Below are 12,374 nucleotides of genomic sequence, written 5' to 3' on the forward strand. Positions count from 1 at the left end.
GAGAAATTTGACCCCAAAAGTTGTTGTCCAGTTTCTCCTGAGTACGCTGATACCCCATATGTGGGGGTAAACCACTGTTTGGGCACATGCCGGGGCTCGGAAGTGAAGTAGTGACGTTTTGAAATGCAGACTTTGATGGAATGCTCTGTGGGCGTCACGTTGCGTTTGCAGAGCCCCTGATGTGGCTTAACAGTAGAAACCCCCCACAAGTGACCCCATTTTGGAAACTAGACCCCGAAAGGAACTTATCTAGATGTGTGGTGAGCACTTTGAACCCCCAAGTGCTTCACAGAAGTTTATAATGCAGAGCCGTGAAAATAATAAATACGTTTTCTTTCCTCAAAAATAATTATTTAGCCCAGAATTTTTTAATTTTCCCAAGGGTAACAGGAGAAATTTGACCCCAATATTTGTTGTCCAGTTTCTCCTGAGTACGGTGATACCCCATATGTGGGGGTAAACTACTGTTTGGGCACATGCCGGGGCTCGGAATTGAAGTAGTGACGTTTTGAAATGCAGACTTTGATGGAATGCTCTGCGGGCGTCACGTTGCGTTTGCAGAGCCCCTGATGTGGCTAAACAGTAGAAACCCCCCACAAGTGACCCCATTTTGGAAACTAGACCCCGAAAGGAACTTATCTAAATGTGTGGTGAGCACTTTGAACCCCCAAGTGCTTCATAGAAGTTTACAACGCAGAGCCGTGAAAATAAAAAATCATTTTTCTTTCCTCAAAAATGATGTTTTAGCAAGCATTTTTTTATTTTCACAAGGGTAACAGGAGAAATTGGACCCCAGTAATTGTTGCGCAGTTTATCCTGAGTATGCTGGTACCCCATATGTGGGGGTAAACCACTGTTTGGGCACACGTCGTGGCTCGGAATTGAGGGAGCACCATTTGACTTTTTGAATACGAGATTGGCTGGAATCAATGGTGGCGCCATGTTGCGTTTGGAGACCCCTGATGTGCCTAAACAGTGGAAACCCCTCAATTCTACCTCCAACACTAACCCCAACACACCCCTAACCCTAATCTCAACTCTAGCCATAACCCTAATCACAACCCTAACCACAACCCTAATTCCAACCCTAACCCTAAGGCTATGTGCCCACGTTGCGGATTCGTGTGAGATTTTTCAGCATCATTTTTGAAAAATCCGCGGGTAAAAGGCACTGCGTTTTACCTGCGGATTTTCTGCGGATTTCCAGTGTTTTTTGTGCGGATGTCACCTGCAGATTCCTATTGAGGAACAGGTGTAAAACGCTGCGGAATTGACATGCTGCGGAAAATACAACGCAGCGTTTCCGCGCGGTATTTTCCGCACCATGGGCACAGCGGATTTGGTTTTCCATAGGTTTACTTGGTACTGTAAACCTGATGGAACACTGCAGCGAATCCGCAGCGGCCAATCCGCTGCGGATCCGCAGCCAAATCCGCACCGTGTGCACATAGCCTAATTCTAAAGGTATGTGCACACGCTGCAGAAAACGCTGCGGATTCGCAGCAGTTTCCCATGAGTTTACAGTTCAATGTAAACCTATGGGAAACAAAAATCGCTGTACACATGCTGCAGAAAAACTGCACGGAAACGCAGCGGTTTACATTCCGCAGCATGTCACTTCTTTGTGCGGATTCCGCAGCGGTTTTACAACTGCTCAAATAGAAAATCGCAGTTGTAAAACCGCAGTGAAATGCGCAGAAAAAATGCGGTAAATCCGCCATAAATCCGCAGCGGTTTAGCACTGCGGATTTATCAAATCCGCAGCGGAAAAATCCGCAGAGGACCAGAATACGTGTGCACATACCGAAACCCTAACCCTAGCCCTACCCCTAACCCTACCCCTAGCCTTAACCCTAAACCTACCCCTAACCCTAGCCCTAACTCTAGCCCTAACCCTAGCCCTAACCCTAGCCCTAACCCTATTCTAACATTAGTGGAAAAAAAATCTTTATTTTTTTATTGTCCCTACCTATGGGGGTGACAAAGGGGGGGGGGGGTCATTATATCTCAGTGATCAAAATGCACTTTGGAACGAATCTGCCGGCCGGCAGATTCGGCGGGTGCACTGCGCATGCGCCCGCCATTTTGGAAGATGGCGGCGCCCAGGGAGAAGACGGACGGCCCCCGGCAGGATCGGTAAGTATGATGGGGCAGGGGGGAGCATGGGGGGGGGGGATCGGAGCATGGGGGGTGGATCGGAGCGCGGGAGGGGTGGAACGGAGCACGGGGGGGTGGAACGGAGCACGGGGGGGTGGATCGGAGTGCAGGGGGAGTGATTGGAGCACGGGGAGGGTGATTGGAGCATAGGGGGGAGCAGACAAGACCACAGGGGGGGGGGGCGGAGCACAGGACGGAGGGGAGCCGGAGCAGTGTACCGGACAGATCGGAGGGCTGGGGGGGGCGATCGGTGGGGTGGGGGCACATTAGTGTTTCCAGCCATGGCCGATGATATTGCAGCATTGGCCATGGCTGGATTGTAATATTTCACCAGTTATAATAGGTGAAATATTACAAATCGCTCTGATTGGCAGTTTCACTTTCAACAGCCAATCAGAGCGATCGTAGCCACGGGGGGTGAAGCCACCCCCCCTGGGCTGTACTACCACTCCCCCTGTCCCTGCAGATTGGGTGAAATGGGAGTTAACCCTTTCACCCGATCTGCAGGGACGCGATCTTTCCATGACGCCACATAGGCGTCATGGGTCGGATTGGCACCGACTTTCATGACGCCTACGTGGCGTCATGGGTCGGGAAGGGGTTAAAGGTGAAGGATGCCAGCTATTCCATTGTTGGTCGCAATGAGTTTGCGGTAGATATTTGTGTGTTTTCCGCTATCTCAATCAATTGAAATAGCAAGATCCAAAAAAATGAATGTGCCGATCACCAATTTTGTGCCTGAGAAACATACTCTACCTATCTTGTTATTATTAAAAGGAACGTATTGTGTTTGTAGATTATTAATAAATCAATATAATGTAGCATAACATGCTGTTATAACCAAGTTTTGATTGCATATTTGTGTGTTACAGGAGTTTAAAGAAGGCACTGGGGGCTGACATCTTGTTTTCACAGTAGCAGCATGACACTTTCAGTGTACAGCACCCCATGGTCATAGGAGATAACAGATGGACTCTGACCCTACCCATTGTAATAGAACTGTCACCGCTGTGAACTGGGCATGCCTCTGTGGGCTGCACCATTCACAGTAGTGGGCGTGTTCTGCTGTACATGTCCAGGGAGATTACCTACAGTGCCATTGGTTGTAGACTTCTTGGTAATATTGTGTATTGTGGACAAAGTTACATTAAGATCTATGAATAAGGACTTGTAATATTGAGATTGTTGATATTGTTCACAAATGTTGGTTCTCAAGTCCTCAGACAGTTCTCTTCCTCTGTCTGTGCTTCATGCTTAGTGTGGCACACACATACACACAATGATAAGATTGAGTCAACTTCTCCCTCTTTATATCTGGTTTCAGATGTGATTTTCATATTTCCCACACCAGTTACTTGCCACAGTTGAGTTGGAATGAGCATCACATGTTTGAAGCAAAGTTGTTTACCCACAATTGGGGAAAGGTGCCAACAATTTTTTGATGCCCATTTGGGGGATTTTGTGTGAAATTGTCGAATTTGCCTTTTTTGTCTGTTTTTTTATTGTTCCAATACACACAAAGGAGATAAATGTGTATCACAAAAGATGTGTAATTACAATAATTTTCTGTAAGAAATTCTTTATTTTCTGGAGCAATGTAGATGTTAGTGCTGATAAGACTTCAGGTGATGCAATGGCTGTTTTATTTGCAACTTAAAGGGAATCTGTCATCCTTTTTTTCAATATGAGCTAAACATATACTTCAATTTAGCATGAGCTCTGCATTACAGCAATACCTTTCATATCCCCTGATTCCCTACCTTTGGTGAGAAAATACTCACCAAATCTCTCCAGCATCCTATGTAAAGTACCACGGTCTGGGCGGGGCCTATCTGCCATCTCTCCCCCCACTCCTCGGCGTGCTGGATGTAACGAGATCTGTGAATAGCACAGATCCCATACAATTTCTGCGCGTGCGCATTGAATTGGCCTCTAGCGCCTGCACAGTATTCTTTGCCCAACTGTGGACAAAGCATTAAATCATTATTGCACATGCATCGGCTTTTTATCCTGTGCTCTGTGCCCCGGAAGTATTGATGTGAAAATCATGGAAAATACCGGCGCATGCGCAATAATAAGTTTTATGCTTTGCCCACAGTTGGGCAAAACATACTGTGCATGCGCGAGAGGCCATTTCAATGCGCAGGCACAGGAAAACAACGTCAACGCAGGAAAGAAGAAAAATAAATGCGTAGAGCAAGGCAGGAGGTGGGGAGAGACCGCAAATAACCCCCGCCCATCGGACCGGACCGTGGTAATTTACATAGGATGCCGGAGAGATCACAAAGGTATTTTCTGAGCAAAGGTGGGGAATCAGGGGATATGAAAGGTACTGCTGTAATGCAGAGCTCACGCTAAATTGAACTATATTTTTAGCTCTTATCGAAAAAAAGGGGTGACAGATTCCTTTTAATGCATTATTATTTGGCAGGTTACATTCAGACTGGCAGACACAACAGTGACAACACATAAACAAGAAAATAACACAGTCTTTACCAAAGGTTTTGAGACTCGCAGAGATTTTGTTTTTCACAGTTTGCTGCTTCACTATACCATAGAAATATCTTTTAAAAAAAAAAAGCTGGTGCAGACATCAAGACCAGATAGCAGCTACTACATGTACACTCATTAGCTCCGCCCCTGCGATTAATATTTTGTATTTGTGTCGTTTTTTATATGTATTTTTATAAGATAATCATCTTGCGTCTCATTGCTCTAAAGTCAACAACTGTTCTGGATCAAACTCAAATTCATTTTGCCCCAACCAGAGCTCTGGAAGTTCGTTGGCAGTGTCTAGACCCATCTCCAAAACCAAAGATTTTAGGACGTCTTCATCTACCCGATCCAAGTCAAATATTCCAGCTCCACTTGCGAGGGATGCCTGACTGCTCAGAGCCCAGTGCTGGGCGGCAGCTGCTCCTTGGTATTGGCTATTAAGCCTCTGGAGTTGCACACTAGCTCGGAAGTGCTGGGATGGAGTCAATCCAAAGGTGTTTTGCTTGGGAGCTGTCACACCTTGTGATGTTAGCCCTGCGGTCGGCATGGATGGGGTCCCAATAACCACAGTATTGCTATCACTTATGGCTGTTTTGGGGTAGTGACTTATTGTTTTTCTGTCTTTCATTCTTCAAGATTTTAGCATTAGGCACTGAAAATATAAAACATTCATACATTGTAGAAAAGTCAAATATTCTTTAGTATACATAGATAATGCCAGCACCCAAATAGCAGACATAGATGATACTAAAATTGTTTCCTAGGGATCTTTTCATACCCCTGCAGAGCACAGAGGGCTGTTGCAATTACACCTCCTAAACATCATGGTGAGACTGATGGGGGAAAATGAATGCCACAGAAATGAGAAAAGGTCACGTCTCTCGTTGTGGAGAGTGCCAAGCTGGTGTAAGGAGACTTATAGGCCATGCAGTGCTCCTCTGGCAAAATAAATATGCAAATTGTCTCTGCAGAGAGGAAGAGAACTAGAAGTCTAGTGCCACCTGTTGGAAGTAGAAATCCAAAATGTCAATATTGACCCTTTAATGAGTCTTGCCATATGATTTCGTATAAAAGCCAAAACCAGACACCCAATTGCAAACATGTGTTTCGAGTTCTTTGCTACTCCTCAGTGCAAAGCAAGAGGTCTGATTTGGCTGGTTGGAAGGCTCCTGACAGAAGTCTAAAAGGTAATGTCTCTTTATTAAAGGTTTGATATTAAAGGGAACCTGTCACCCCAAAATGGAAGTTGAACTAAGCCCACCTGCATCAGGGGCTTATCTACAGCATTCTGGAATGCTGTAGATAAGCCCCCGATGTATCCTGAAAGATGAGAAAAAGAGGTTAGATTATACTCCCCCAGGGGCGGTCCCGCTGCGGTGGGCATCACGGTCCGGGTCCTCCCATCTTCTTACGATCACGTCCTCTTCTTGTCTTCACGCCGCAGCTCCGGCGCAGGCGCACTTGTCTGCCCTGTTGAGGGCAGAGCAAAGTACTGCAGTGCGCAGGCGCCGGGAAAGGTCAGAGAGGCCCAGCACCTACGCACTGCAGTACTTTGCTCTGCCCTCAACAGGGCAGACAAAGTACGCCTGCACCAGAGCCGCAGCGTGAAGACAAGAAGAGGACGTCATCGTAAGAAGATGGGAGGCCCCAGACCGCGATGCCCATCGGACCGGACCGCAGCGGGAACGCCCCTGGGTGAGTATAATCTAACCTCTTTTTCTCATCTCTCAGGATACATCGGGGGCTTATTTACAGCAATCCAGAATGCTGTAGATAAGCTCCAATGTCGGTGGGCTTAGCTCAACTTCCATTTTGGGGGTGACAGGTTCCCTTTAACTTTAAAGATCACTTCTTCCACTAGTTGGTGCTATTGGTTCAAGTACTGTTCCTCTCTGATGAGACAATTTGCATAGAAACTAGAGTCATATAGTACAAAACATTAATTTCTCAAGATCTCTTACCTCCACAAGAAAAATGACTTTAAATATGTTAGGGTTTATAGATTACATTAAAGCAAGTCTGTAAATTATAAAAGCGGTAGAAAATGTTTTTCTGTTCTGGGTGGTTGCTGTCTAATGAGTGGAAATGGGTTGGCATTTTTCCCCTAGATAATCATGTGTACTAGGTGGGCTGACCTGTACTAGCCTGCGGCATTAATCAGACCATGCAGTGCTCAGGGCTGGTTCCTATTCTCCAGGAGCCCAGTGGGCATTGGGTGGGGACTGCATAGCGTTGCACCTCTCTGGGAAGTGATAAGACCCAGACAGTGCTCAGGGCTTGTTCCTATTCTCCAGGAGCCCAGTGGGCATTGGGTGGGGACTGTATAGCATTGTACCTCCCCGGGAAGTGGTAAGACCAGGCAGTGCTCAGGGCTGGTTCCCATTCTTCAGGTGCCTAGTGGGCATCAGGTAGGGACTGCACAGCATTGTACCTCTCAGGAAAGTGATAAAACCAGCTAGTGCTCATGGCTTGTTCCAATTCTCCAGGTGCCCATTGGGGATCAGGAAGGGACTGCACAGCATTGTACCTCTCAGGGAAGTGATAAAACCAGCTAGTGCTCAGGGCTTGTCCCAATTCTCCAGGTGCCCATTGGGCATCAGGTAGGGACTGCACAGCATTATAGCTCTCAGTGAAGTGATAAGACCAGGCAGACCTCAGGGTTTGTTCCTATTCTCCAGGTGCCCAGTGGGCATCAGGTAGGGACTGCATAGCATTGTACCTCTCAGGGAAGTGATAAGACCAGGCAGTCCTCAGGGTTTGTTCCCATTCTCCAGGTGCCCAGTGGGCATCAGATAGGGACTGCACAGCATTGTACCTCTCGGAAGTGATAAGACCAGGCTGTGCTCAAGACTGGTTCCAGTTCTCCAAGTGCCCAGTGAGCATTGAGTGGGGAGTACACAGCGTTGTACCTCTGGGAAGTGGTAAGATGAGGCACCGCTCAGGGCTGATTCCTATTCTCCAGGTGCCCAGTGGGAATAGGCTGGGGAGTGCACAGCATTGTACCTCTCTGTGAAGTGGTAAGACCAGGCAGTGCTCAGGCTTGGTCCCTATTCTCCAAGTGCCCAATGGGCACTGGGTGGGGACTGTACAGAGTTGTACCTCTCTGGGAAATAATAAGACCCAGGCAGTGCTGGGCAGTTTGCGTTCTGGTGTATGAAGTGCCATGCTCATTGTCATGTTGTTTCTCCCATGACTGCTCGTGTGCAGGGTTTAGTGTTGTAGCCTGGTCTCTGTGGTCTATGTTGAGGAGCTGGTCATCTACATTGTGTTAGAGAAGACCATAGATGCCCTGACATTATCATTCTAGCTAGGGCTAAACCTGGAAGGACTGGTGGCAGAGAGGGTTGAAGCCCAGGTGAGGGACCTCGCACAGGAGGTTATGTGAAAGGTCTTGCAGTTGGTGAAAATCACCAGTTTTTGGTACTTCTGGTGGCTGGTGGATAATGGAAATATGAGCAACACTGCGATGGAGGAAACCATCTGTTGATGGCACTCTTGGTGGCATTTGTGTTATTGACTAAGTATTAAAATGGACTGAGAATTACAGTCATCTTTCCACAAAGGGGTAATACTGCAACTATGCAGTGGGCACAGTATGGAGCTGTGCGTTTGAGGCCTTACTTAATGTGCTTCAGTGGATATGTAAAAGATCTCAGTGTTACAGTTTGTGCACATATGACTCATGGATAAGGGGGCATACAGTTTTGTTCAAAAGTTTACTTACCCCGGCAGAATTTTTGCTTCCTTGGTCTTTTTTTCAGAGAATATGAATGATAACACCAAAACATTTTCTCCACTCATGGTTAGTGGTTGGGTGAAGCCATTTATTGTCAAACTACTGAGATTTCTCTTTTTATATCATAATGACAACCCAAAACATCCAAATGACCCTGATCAAAAGTTTACATACCCTGGTGATTTTGGCCTGATAACTTGCACAGAAGTTGACAAAAATGGGTTTGAATGGCTTCTAAAGGTAACATCCTCACCTGTGACCTGTTTGCTTTGCTTTGTGAGTTATGGGGAAAACAAAAGACTTGTCAACGGATTGACGTGAAAAGATAGTTGAACTATTTAAAACAGGAAAGAGATACAAAAAGATATCCAAGGAATTGATTATGCCAGTCAGCAGCGTTCAAACTGTGATTAACAAATGGAAAATCAGGGGCTCTGTAAAAACAAAACCACTGTCAGATAGACCAACAAAAATTATGTCCACAACTACCAGGAAAATTGTCCGGGATGCAAAGAAAAACCCACAAATAACATCAGCTGAAATACTGGATTCTCTGAAAGCTAGCGGCGTGGCTGTTTCAAGATGCACAATAAGGAGACACTTGAAGAAAAATGGGCTGCATGGTCGAGTTTCCAGAAGGAAAGCCATTACTGTGCAAATGCCACAAGGTATCTTGCCTATAATACGCAAAACAGCACAGACACAAATCTCAAAACGTCTGGAACAAAGAAATTTGAAGTGATGAGACCAAAATTGAACTTTTTGGCCACAACCATAAATGTTACATTTGTAGAGAGGTCAACAAGGCCTATGATGAAAGGAACACCATTCATTCTGTAAAGCACGGAGGTGGATCACTGATATTTTGGGGATGTGTTAGCTACAAAGGCACAGGAAACTTGGTCAAAATTGAAGGAAAGATGAATGCAGCACGTTATCAGCAAATACTGGAGGCAAATGTGCACTCGTCAGCCTGGAAGCTGCGCAAGGGACGTACTTGGACATTCCATCATGACAGCGATCCAAAACACAAGGCCAAGTGACCTGTCATTGGCTACAGCAGAACAAAGTGAAGGTTCTGGAGTGGCCATCTCCGTCTCCTGACCTCAATATCATTGAGCCACTCTGGGGAGATCTCATGCGCGCAGTTCATGCTAGACAGCCCAGGAATTTACAGGAACTGGAGACTTTTTGCCAAGAAGAGTGGGCAGCTTTACCGTCTGAGAAAATAAGGAACCTCATTTGCAACTCCTACAAAAGGCTTCAAGCTGTCATTGATGTTACAATACACAGAATTAAGAAATAGGGTATGTGAACTTTTGATCCGGGTCATTTGGATGTTTTGGGTTGTCATTGTGATTTAAATAGAGAAAGCACAGTAGTTTGACAGTAAATGGCTTCACCCAACCAGTAACAATGAGTGGAGAAAATGTTTTGGTGTTATTCATATTCTATGAAAAAAAAGGCCAAGAAAGCAACAATTGTATGTAAACTTTTGAGCACAACTGTACATTGGGGGCATGTAGGCTACATAGCAGTGCATTATATATGTGACTCCTATGCACTGGAGATCTATATGACGCCTTATGAGACAGAAGCAGAAGTATGAGATGAAGGAGGGCAGAGTGCACATCACTTACCTCACTGCAGTGCAGCAGAGAAACATTTCATCCTGAAGAGGAAGCCTGAAGACAGCAGAGATGTTGTGTCTTATCTACATAAGGAAGCATTTCTCTTCATTGTTCCATAGAGCATTCGCCAATGGTCTGACAGGTCTTCTCGGAGAGCAGGTTAGCATTGTAGGCACTGGGGTTCCCCTAGAAGAGCAGCGGGGTCTGGCACAGGAGGAGATGTGCCCCTGCACAATGTAGGAGCAGGAGGCCCTATATCCCTGACTCTAGGAGCAGCTCAGTGTGTGATGTTTGCCAGGACATGAAAAGACCGATTGTCTTCTGATCCTGTTACAGAACTATGGAGCCGGGGTGGAGCTGCCCTGTCCCAAATCTACAGTCTCAGAACAAAGGAGAATTTGTCTGAGTTTAATTAAAGAAAAAAAAAAGGAGATTTTGTAGGTTATCTCTCCAAGTCAGCCAGAACTGAAGCAGCTTTTACTTGTTTTACTGCCAATACCAATATTATCCAAGCTCTGTGAAGAGCCCTTAGAGTATGTTCACACTAAAGGTACCTTCACACTGAACGATATCGCTAGCGATCCGTGACGTTGCAGCGTCCTGGCTAGCGATATCGTTCAGTTTGACATGCAGCAGCGATCAGGATCCTGCTGTGATGTCGTTGGTCGCTGCAGAAAGTCCAGCACTTTATTTCGTCGCTGGACTCCCTGCAGACATCGCTGAATCGGCGTGTGTGACGCCGATTCAGCGATGTTTTTACTGGTAACCAGGGTAAACATCAGGTTACTAAACGCAGCGCCACGCTTAGTAACCTGATGTTTACCCTGGTTACCAGCATTAAAGTAAAAAAAAAAACAAACACTACATACTTACCTTCCGGTGTCTGTCCCCGGCGCTGTGCTTTCCTGCACTGACTGTGAGCACAGCGGCCGGAAAGCACAGCGGTGACGTCACCGCTGTGCTTTCTGGCTGGCCGGCGCTCACAGTCAGTGCAGGAAGCACAGCGCTGGGGACAGACAGCGGAAGGTAAGTATGTAGTGTTTGTTTTATTTACTTTAACGCTGGTAACCAGGGTAAACATCGGGTTACTAAGCGCGGCCCTTCGCTTAGTAACCCGATGTTTACCCTGGTTACCGGCATCGTTGGTCGCTGGAGAGCTGTCTGTGTGACAGCTTTCCAGCGACCAAACAGCGAAGCTGCAGCGATCCGGATCGTTGTCTGGATCGCTGCAGCGTCGCTCAGTGTGAAGGTACCTTTACGCTTTTTCTGGGTGTCCAAACCATCCATTTTTCAAGCAGAATACATTGTTTTTTTTTCTCTGCAGTTTTTTGAACCTGAATTGTCTTTCATAATATTTTTGGTTGCTTTTTCAACATTTTCATTCACTGGTTCTTTTTTTTGTTAAAGTGTTGTAGGGCATCTTTTTACTGGCACTTTCCGCATGTTTTTTAGTAATTCATTCAACAATGAATCAAACTAGCGGTTATTGAAGTTAAATCATTGACAAATCGCATGTTTTTAGCTATCCCATTGACTTGTGACTGTGGAGCGCCCGCTAGGACCGTGGGGCACTCGGTACCGGATCGGCACAGTTCTTAAAGGGGAAGTCAGTGGCAGTGACCTGGTCCGTGGCCCTGGGCGTCCAGTTAAATGGGATGAATGGACGTGGAAATAAAGTCTAATATAGTAATGTTCATGACGCCACCTGTGGTACTCGGCTAGGGATGGCCGATGCTGCTTAAAGGGGTCCAATGGGGCTGATGGTAATACAGCTTAGATGGTTTCGCTCCCCACAGGTGGACCGGAGGTCCCAGGGCTACCAGGACAGTCTATGAGGGGTTGTAGATGTTGGGGTGCAGGAAATATTGGAGGACACAGGATTTGCAGTCTCTTTACCTTTTACTGGTGAAATTGCAGTCCAGGGCACAGGTTACAGATGATCTTAGAAATCCGGGCAGCCTGGAAGCGGTTCGGAATCCCCCTAGCCAGGTGGGGTTGGAAGCCTTCCTTTCTGCGCTGAATTCTGGGTTCTTGATGCATTAGCTTTCCTCAAGTCCCTCTCTCAATCTGTCCCATAGGTGGAACACTACCAACATGGCAGGAAGCTCAAGGCTTTTAACAGGTGTCCCTCTGTTGTGGTGACTCCAGGCTCTAATCTGCTGCTGTGCCTTCAGGTGTCAGTTGTGTCCAGGAGACCTGCAATCTCCTGCCCTCCAGTTTCTGCTGTGGGGCATACAGTTCCCACCCAACCTCGGAGTGAGCCCAATCGCAGTTCCACTCCCAGTTTCTCTCCCACTTGCTTCTTCTCCCTTCACTGTTTCATACAGACTGAACTCTAACTCCTCCTGCAGATA

General features: G+C 46.5%; 1 long non-coding RNA gene across 1 annotated transcript; it reads right to left on the reverse strand.

The window, feature by feature from the left end:
* Positions 1-3,719: 3,719 nt before the first annotated feature.
* On the reverse strand, positions 3,720-10,348 carry LOC138662762 (uncharacterized). The gene is made up of 2 exons (XR_011318067.1): positions 10,030-10,348; positions 3,720-5,305 (listed from the first exon to the last, which is right to left on the reverse strand). It is a non-coding gene; the product is annotated as an uncharacterized lncRNA (long non-coding RNA).
* Positions 10,349-12,374: the final 2,026 nt, after the last annotated feature.

Source organism: Ranitomeya imitator, chromosome 2, assembly GCF_032444005.1.
Source record: "Ranitomeya imitator isolate aRanImi1 chromosome 2, aRanImi1.pri, whole genome shotgun sequence".
NCBI classification, from domain to species: domain Eukaryota; kingdom Metazoa; phylum Chordata; class Amphibia; order Anura; family Dendrobatidae; genus Ranitomeya; species Ranitomeya imitator.